The sequence below is a fragment of the Arachis hypogaea genome, chromosome 15 (genome assembly GCF_003086295.3).
Source record: "Arachis hypogaea cultivar Tifrunner chromosome 15, arahy.Tifrunner.gnm2.J5K5, whole genome shotgun sequence".
Lineage (NCBI taxonomy): Eukaryota > Viridiplantae > Streptophyta > Magnoliopsida > Fabales > Fabaceae > Arachis > Arachis hypogaea.
Window position 1 is genome coordinate 127,197,850 of NC_092050.1, and position 9,379 is coordinate 127,207,228.

Sequence of the window (9,379 nt, forward strand, 5' to 3'; positions counted from 1 at the left end):
TTTAGGTTGTTAGGTAGCTTAGGCTGTGGTTAGTGGATCTAGGTCTGTTTACTTGCACTGTTCTTACTTCTGTTTTATCCTATGTGCAAATCTGTTGCTGCTATAATCATGATTCATATGCTGCTTTCTTGTATGTTGCTGCTGTTTACATTGAGTTTTTATGTTTATTTTATATCTATGAACATGCAGCTTGATTTTTTTAATTCATATGAACTGATATGATTGCTGTTTATTTTCCGGGACAATCCAATTTTAGCCGGAATGCTGCCCAAATTTTTTTTGAAAATTGTTTTCATTCTTGTTTTGGTTTGGCAACTCTGTTTTACTCTGCTTCCCCCAAACCATTTCATGAATGCTAGGGCCACTTTCTTATCCTCTTTGATTTCCTGGTTCATAACCTGCATTTGTGATTCACTGATTCCAATTTCTGATTTCTTTATTTCTATTCGAATCAGCATCACCCTATTTTCTTTATTCGATTATGAGTACTTCTATTCTTACCTGTGAATCCTTGTTATATGGAATTTTTTTTTCTATGCCACTTACTTTCCTAACTCACTAATTTTAATTTACTAATTTCTTTTTACCATACTAACCCTCTTGATCTCTTTTCTGATCACTTTCACTTCCTCTAACTTTCTCACTATGGCATATTGATTTTTTTTCTTCTTTCCATTTAACATTAATTCAATCACATTTCAATTACTCATTTTCCTTATTCTATTTCTCCCTTATCGCTTTGAGTTTCCTTTGTTTAAATTGCCTATTTGCTTTCCTATTTTATCCATTTCCTGGTTTTCTGTTTTTCAGGATGTCTGCCTCACAAAGGAAAGGCAAAGGCAAGGCTACTGACAAGCGCAAGAGAGGAGATTCCTCCCAGTCCATCATTGCTCTAATGCACGATTCCTCATGGCGGGAGAAGAACTTCACACAGCAGGAAAAAGCTGACCAGCTGCTCCCTTCGACTGATCCTATAAAATTTGCAAACCGGTACTGTGAACTGAGGTACCCGACTTTTGCAAACTCCAGAAATCTATACCTGGAACGTACCTTGAAGATTCCAGAAGCCCTCCAGCAATACACCACTGAGCAAATCAAGCAAAGGGGCTGGTTCTTTCTGGAGAGACCACTGACAGAGGTCAATGCATCTTGGGTCCGGGAATTCTATTGCAACTACTACCTTACTACCCTAGATGCAGTGAACCTGAGGGGAAAGCAAATTCTGGTCACTGAGGAGGCCATAGAGACCATTCTCCAGCTCCCAGCCAAGTTCGATCAGCCAGATGGTTATGCACAGGCTGAGGAGGACATGGGCCAGATGCGGTTTGATTGGGATGCTGTGAAGGCACGAATAACTCTCGACCCTGCTGTTCCTTGGGAGATGGGTCAGGACACCACTATGCCTCGAGGGATCAAGAGAGTGTACTTGAATGATGAGGCTCGGCTATGGCATCAGATCTTGAGCAACTATGTGATGCCGAGTACTCATGAGACTGAGATCCCGGCTGCCATGATCACCCTCCTTTGGTGTGTGCTGGAGGGTAAGGACCTGTACTTGCCTCGTTTTATCCGGCATTATATGGCCAGGATCCACGTCCGAGGCACCCTCCCCTTTCCTTATCTGATTACACGGCTAGGCCGTCAGGCTGATATGCCTTGGGAGGATGCCGATGAGCGACCACCAGCAGCGGACTACAGGAAGATCATCCCTCACAGCAGGAACTTCCTTGCTTTGGGCTACAGACCACCACCTGTCACTGCTACTGATGAGACAGCCCCTCCGTCTGCTGGACCCTCTTCATCCACAGCTGCCCCAGCTGCCCCTGCTGCCACCACTGCACCTCCACTCGCCTCTGAGCCAGTTTATCGCCTCGTGCACCGTTTATTCCGCTAGCTTGATCAGATGGAGCACCGTAACAGGCACCGGTATGAGAGATTGGAGCGCCGCAGCAGGCGACGCTATTCCCATCTGAAGCTGATGATCAGACAGGGCGCCAACATCCCCTCCGAGCCCGACACACCATCAGAGCCATCAGAGGAGGAGGAGGATGAGCACGAGGAGGAGCCTCATCAGCAGGCAGGCACAGAGCACGCTACACCACAGCAGGAGGCCCCACATCAGCTTGAGGCTACAGATCCAGAGATCCCGATCCAGTTAGTCCCCCCTCTACAGCAGCCAGACTCTCAGCCCACCACCGCCACAGAGACCCCCGCTACCATCCCTCCCAGTGATGACACTCTTTCACACCCGGCTTGATTGAGCATCGGGGACGATGCTTCATTTTAAGTGTGGGGAGGTCGCCATCTCTGGCGTTTATTTTGGTGAACTACTACATACTTTTTCTTTTATTTTGGATATTTTTCTATATTTTTCTCTTTTTCTTTTATTGTTATTTTCTGAGTACTTATACATTTCTACTTGTGTATTTTACTCTATTTTCTGCATTTTGCATTTTTTGTTCATATTTTAGTTATTTAGTTCATTTCAGTTATTAAGTTTAGTTTGCAATTCTAACTTATTAGTGGATCAATTAGTATAGTTTACCCTTTTTACATAAGATAGCTTAGTTATAGCTTAGTTTAAATTGACAAATATATAAAAAAAGAGTAAGCTAGGAACTTGAACATAATAGATTTAGATCCATAAAACCTTGTATATAGCATTACATGATGTAGTTAAACTGACAACATTTCATCAAGAAGAAACATTAAAACTTCAAAGGCTACCCTAAATTACTTTTTAAGAGAATAATGAGAATTTTTAACTAAACCTGCATGACATACATAAGTGATAAATGATTTTTCAGCTAGAGAACACATAGCCTGTGAGTTTTGAGCTTAACTGTATGGTTACATTCAAACCATAATTTTTATTCCTGTGTGTTCCAACCTTCTTTCTTATTCTGGTGTTCTTTACTTTGTTTTAGTCTATATGTCCGATTATAGAATATAGGTACATCTCAAAATAATGATTGAGGCCATCATTTGATCTTAGCTCACTTACCCCAAATTAGCCTACCTTTTACATCACCTTTGTTAGCCCCCTTTGAGCTTTTTAAAACCCCTTATTCTATTTTAGCCAAATTACTAGCCTTAAGCAGAAAAACAAAAGAAAATTCCAAGTGAATCCTTGGTTAGCTTAAGATAGAAAATTATAAATAGAGTAAAATGTGGAAAACTTATTGGGAACATAGTTGATAAAGACAAAAGGTAGAAAAATTAAAAAGAATAAAGCAACTCAAAATTTTGGGAAGCAGGCTCATGAAAATTCAAATTAATTAAAATTACCATGTGTATTAAAAAAAAAAAATTTAGTTTTCAAGCATGTAAATAAGGGGATACAAAAAAAGAACTCCCCAATGCAAAATAAAAAGCAATGCACATGGGATAAAAAACAAGAATTGAAACATGAGCATGTGACATCAAAAGTGAGAAAATAGGGAAAATAGGTAAAGAAGCATTGTTTTACTAAGTATGTATGTTAGGTGAGATCTTAATCTAATTAAGGATTCACTTATTAGCTCACTTAGCCTTATACATATATCCCTACCCTTTGCCTTGACCCCATTACAACCTTAATTAAAGACCTCATGAGTTTTGGTATGACTATGTTCTATAATTGTTGATTGGTTAGACGAAAAACAAGGTTATAGAAAGAAAGAATAAAAAGAAGAATAGAGTGATTAACCCAATAAACACTGAGTGATTAGAGAGAAAACACAAAATCCAGTGAGGGTTCAAAAGCTCATTAACATTTATCTCTGATTGTCTTGCATGTTTTTTTTCTCTCATCTCATTTGCAAAAAGGTGCTTTATTATTTGAGGGTTAGCTATATATATATATATATATATATATATATATCTCCTTGAGAATGTGAAATAATTTGACTACATGTAGGCTTTATATATGAGTGGATGAATTAGAATTGCATGACTCATTAGGTAGATGCATTTAGCATAGGTTGCATTTCATAACATTCCATCACTTTAACCTTAATTATTTACCTTGGATTTAGCATGAGGACATGCTAGTGTTTAAGTGTGGGGAGGTTGATAAACCCATATTTCATGAGTTCTTTTGTGCTTAATTAGAGTGATTTATTCAACTCTTCACCTACTTATTCACATTAATTGCATGGTTTTACTTTCCCTTCCTTATTATGTCATATTGTGAAAAACATGTTTCCTAAGCTTTAAAAATTAATTATTTTAATTACCTTTATTTCCATTCGATGCCGTGATCAGTGTGTTGAGTAGTTTCAGATTTTCTAAGGCAGAATGACTTAAAAGATGGAAAAGGAAACATACAAAAATGGAAGGAGAAAGCAAAACGGAGCTTTGAAGGAAACTGATATTCACGCGATCGCATGGATGACGCGATCGCGTGCCAAGCACGAATCAGCAGCGACGCGGCCGCACGACTGACGCGACCGCGCGCCTTAAGCAGAACACACATGACGCGGTCGCGTGACTGACGCGACCACGTGGAAAGGAAAAGCTTCAGATGACGCGACCGCGTGACCCACGCGGACGCGTGACAGAGGCCACGCACCAGAAATTACAAAATACGCCCCCAGCGAATTCTGAAGCTCTTTTTGGCCCAGATCCAAGTACAGACAGCATAGACCAGAGGTTATAAAGTCTGGGAATGAACCCATTCAAAGAGAGCTCGCATATTTTACCTTTCAATGATTTAGATTTAGTTGAGAGGGAGATCTTCTCTCTCTCTTTTAGGATTTAGGATTTCTTCTTGTTTTAAGAGTAACTCTGGATCCCAGGTTTAATGTTCTTTTATTTTAGTTTTACTTTTTTTTATTTATTCCAACATTTGAATTGATTATTATAATTTGATTTACGAATTATTCCATGTTACAGACAGTTATTTGAATTAATGATAATTGAGGTATTTTCAGTTTATGATTGTTCTCTTTGATTTAAGTCACCATTGCTTCCTATCTAAGGATATTTTTATTATTCCAGCAATTTTACTTTTTTCCCTTTTGGTTCTGGTTAAGAATTTAGTAACTCAACAGTTATTAAACTCAACATAATTGATAATCGTTATCTTGCTAATTGAGCTGAACTTAAGCAATCCCAACCTTTTCTTAGGAAATAAATATGATTCAAAGGTCAATTTAATTAGTCCCCTGACTTTCCTTTGCCCTAGTAAAGGTTGACCAAGTGGAGTTTAGATTCAACTTTCATTATAGTTGAGAGAGATAACTACGTTGGACCTCCGACTTCTCTTACCTTGCCAAAAGTTTGCTTTACAGTATTTATTTATTTTAATTGCCATTTACTTTACTTGTCATTTAAATTACTTGATTCTCATCTTCTAAACCCCGATTACAACCTTTATAGCCAATAATAAGAACACACTTCCTCGCAGTTCCTTGAGAAGACGACCCGAGGTTTGAATACTCGGTTAACAATTTCTAAAGGGGTTTGTTACTTGTGACACCCAAAACGTTTGTACGAAGGAATTTTTGAAGGTTTAGAAACTATACTTGCAACGAGGATTTATCCGCAAATTTCTAGATCATGCAAAAATCCTCTCGTCACTGGCCATTCGGCCATGCCTGGTCCTTCATCACTTATGTATTTTCAAATGGTAGAGTTTCTGCACTCCATAGATTAAGGTGTGGAGCTCTGCTGTTCCTCAAAGATTAATGCAAAGTACTACTATTTTTCTATTCAACTCAACTTATTCCGCTTCTAAGATATTCATTCGCACTTCAATATGAATGTGATTAACGTGACAATCATCATCATTCCCCCACGAACGCGTGCCTGACAACCACTTCCGTTCCACCTTAGATTGGATGATTATCTCTTGGATCTCTTAACCAGAATCTTCGTGGTATAAGCTAGATTGATGGCAGCATTCATGAGAATCCGGAAAGTCTAAACCTTGTCTGTGGTATTCCGAGTAGGATTCTGGGATTGAATGACTGTGACGAACTTCAAACTCGCGAGTGTTGGGCGTAGTGACAGACGCAAAAGGAGGGTGAATCCTATTCCAGTATGATCGAGAACCTCAGATGATTAGCCGTGCTGTGACAGAGCATTTGGACCATTTTCACAAGAGGATAGGATGCAGCCATTGACCCCGGTGATGCCTCCAGACGATTAGCCATGCAGTGATAGTGCATCGGACCATTTTCCAGAGAGGATGAAAAGTAGCCATTGAAAATGGTGATGTCCTTACATAAAGCCAGCCATGGAAAGGAGTAGGACTGATTGGATGAAGACAGCAGGAAAGCAGAAGTTCAGAGGGATAAAAGCATCTCTAGACCTTTATCTGAAATTCTCACCAATGATATACATAATTATTTCTATCATTATTTTCTATCTATTTATTATCTATTTTCGAAAACTCCATAATCAATTGTTATCCGCCTGACTGAGATTTATAAGGTGACCATAGCTTGCTTCATACCAACAATCTCCGTGGGATCGACCCTTACTCACGTAAGGTTTTATTACTTGGACGACCCAGTGCACTTGCTGGTTAGTTGTATCGAAGTTGTGAATGAAAAACGATTTATTAAGACGTGCGTACAGAGTTTTTGGCGCCGTTGCCTGAGATCACAATTTTGTGCACCAAGTTTTTGGCGCCGTTGCTGGGGATTGTTCGAGTTTGGACAACTGACGGTTCATCTTGTTGCTCAGATTAGGTAATTTTCTTTTTGTTTTATTTTCAAAAAAATTTTTCTAAAATCTTTCAAAAATTTTCCCTTTGTTTTCGAAAATTATTTCAGAATTTTTAAGAATGAATTCTAGTGTTTCATGAAGCATGTTGAAGCCTGGCTGGCTGTAAAGCCATGTCTAAATTCTTTTAGACTGAGGCCTCCACATGTCAGGGAATTGCTTATATCTTCTAAAGCTTGGCTGGATATTAAGCCATGTCTAACCCTCAGATTGGAGCTATAGAATAAGAATTGAAGATTCCTGGAATTCATATTAAAAATTTTGGAATCCTTATTTTTTTCTTTTTCATATAATTTTCGAAAAAACCAAAAAAATCATAAAATCATAAAAATAATATATATATATATATATATATATATATATATATATATATATATATATATCATGTGTCTTGTTTGAGTCTTGAGTAAGTTTGGTGTCAATTGCATGTTCATCTTGCATTTTTCGAAAAAATCATGCATTCATAGTGTTCTTCATGATCTTCAAGTTGTTCTTGGTAAGTCTTCTTGTTTGATCTTGATGTTTTCTTGTTTTGTGTCTTTTCTTGTTTTTCATATGCATTCTTGCATCCATAGAGTCTAAACATGAAAGATTTCTAAGTTTGGTGTCTTGCATGTTTTCTTTGCATATAAAAATTTTCAAAAATATGTTCTTGATGTTCATCATGATCTTCAAAGTGTTCTTGGTGTTCATCTTGACATTCATAGCATTCTTGTATGCATTCATTGTTTTGATCCAAAATTTTCATGCATTGAGTCTTTTTCATGTTTTTCTCTCTCATCATTAAAAATTCAAAAATCAAAAAAATATCTTCCCTTTTTCCTCTCATAAAATTCGAAAATTTGGATTGACTTTTTCAAAAATTTTTAAAATTCAATTGTTTCTTATGAGTCAAATCAAATTTTCAATTTAAAAATCTTATCTTTTTCAAAATCTTTTTCAAAAAAAAATTCAAATCTTTTTCATTTTTCTTAATTTTACATCATATTTTCGAAAATATCATCAACAATTAATGTTTTGATTCAAAAATTTCAAGTTTGTTACTTGCTTGTTAAGAAAGATTCAAACTTTAAGTTCTAGAATCATATCTTGTGATTTCTTGTGAAACAAGTCATTAATTGTGATTTTAAAAATCAAATCTTTTTCAAAACTAATTTCAATCATATCTTTTCAAAAATATCCTATTATCTTATCTTTTTGAAAATCATATCTTTTTCAAAAAAATTGATTTTAAAATATCTTTTCTAACTTCTTATCTTCTTATCTTTTCAAAATTGATTTTCAAATTTGTTTCAACTAACTAACTAAATTTTTGTTTGTTTCTTATCTTTTTCAAAACTACCTAACTAATCCTCTCTCTCTAATTTTCGAAAATATCTTTCTCTTTTTTCAAAATTTCTTTTTAATTAACTAATTATTTTAATTTTTTATTTTAATTTTCGAAAATTACTAACCTTTTTCAAAAACTATTTTCAAAAATCACTAACTCTTTTTCAAAAATAATTTTCGAAAATTCTCCTTCTCTCTCATCTCCTTCTATTTATTTATTCATCTACTAACACTTTTTTTCATCTCACAATCTCTGCTCTCCTCACCCTTGTGTTTCTTTCTTTACATTAACATTCTTTTCTTCTTCTTTTCTTCTACTCACACAAGGAACCTCTATACCTGGGCAAAAAGGATCCCTATTATTATTATTATTTTTCTGTTCTCTCTTTTTCATATGAGCATGAGCAAGGACAAGAACATTCTTGTTGAAGCAGACCCTGAACCTGAAAGGACTTTAAAGAGGAAACTAAGAGAAGCTAAATTACAACAATCCAGCAAGCACCTGTCAGGAATTTTCGAACAAGAAGAGGAGATGGCAGCCGAAAATAATAATAATGCAAGGAGGATGCTTGGTGACTTTACTGCACTTAATTCCAATTTACATGGAAGACGCATCTCCATCCCCACCGTTGGAGCAAACAATTTTGAGCTGAAACCTCAATTAGTTTCTCTGATGCAGCAGAACTGCAAGTTCTATGGACTTCCATCTGAAGATCCTTTTCAGTTCTTAACTGAATTCTTGCAGATCTGTGATACTGTTAAGACTAATGGAGTAGATCCTGAAGTCTACAGGCTCATGCTTTTCCCTTTTGCTGTAAGAGACAGAGCTAGAGTGTGGTTGGACTCTCAATCCAAAGATAGCCTGAACTCTTGGGATAAGCTGGTCACGGCTTTCTTAGCCAAGTTCTTTCCTCCTCAAAAGTTGAGCAAGCTTAGAGTGGATGTTCAAACCTTCAGACAGAAAGAAGGTGAATCCCTCTATGAAGCTTGGGAGAGATACAAGCAACTGACCAAAAAGTGTCCTTCTGACATGCTTTCAGAATGGACCATCCTGGATATATTCTATGATGGTCTGTCTGAAATAGCTAAGATGTCATTGGATACTTCTGCAGGTAGATCCATTCACCTAAAGAAAACACCTGCAGAAGCTCAAGAACTCATTGACATGGTTGCTAATAACCAGTTCATGTACACTTCTGAAAGGAATCCTGTGAATAATGGGACGCCTATGAAGAAGGGAGTTCTTGAAATTGATACTCTGAATGCTATATTAGCTCAGAATAAAATATTGACTCAGCAAGTCAATATGATTTCTCAGAGTCTGAATGGAATGCAAGCT

The 9,379-nt window shown here is 36.8% G+C and overlaps 1 non-coding gene across 1 annotated transcript; it reads right to left on the reverse strand.

Moving 5' to 3' along the window:
- Positions 1-8,968: 8,968 nt before the first annotated feature.
- LOC112752414 (small nucleolar RNA R71) lies at positions 8,969-9,076 on the reverse strand. Its single transcript, XR_003176853.1, has one exon. It is a non-coding gene; the product is annotated as a small nucleolar RNA R71 (small nucleolar RNA).
- Between the last annotated feature and the right edge of the window lie 303 nt (positions 9,077-9,379).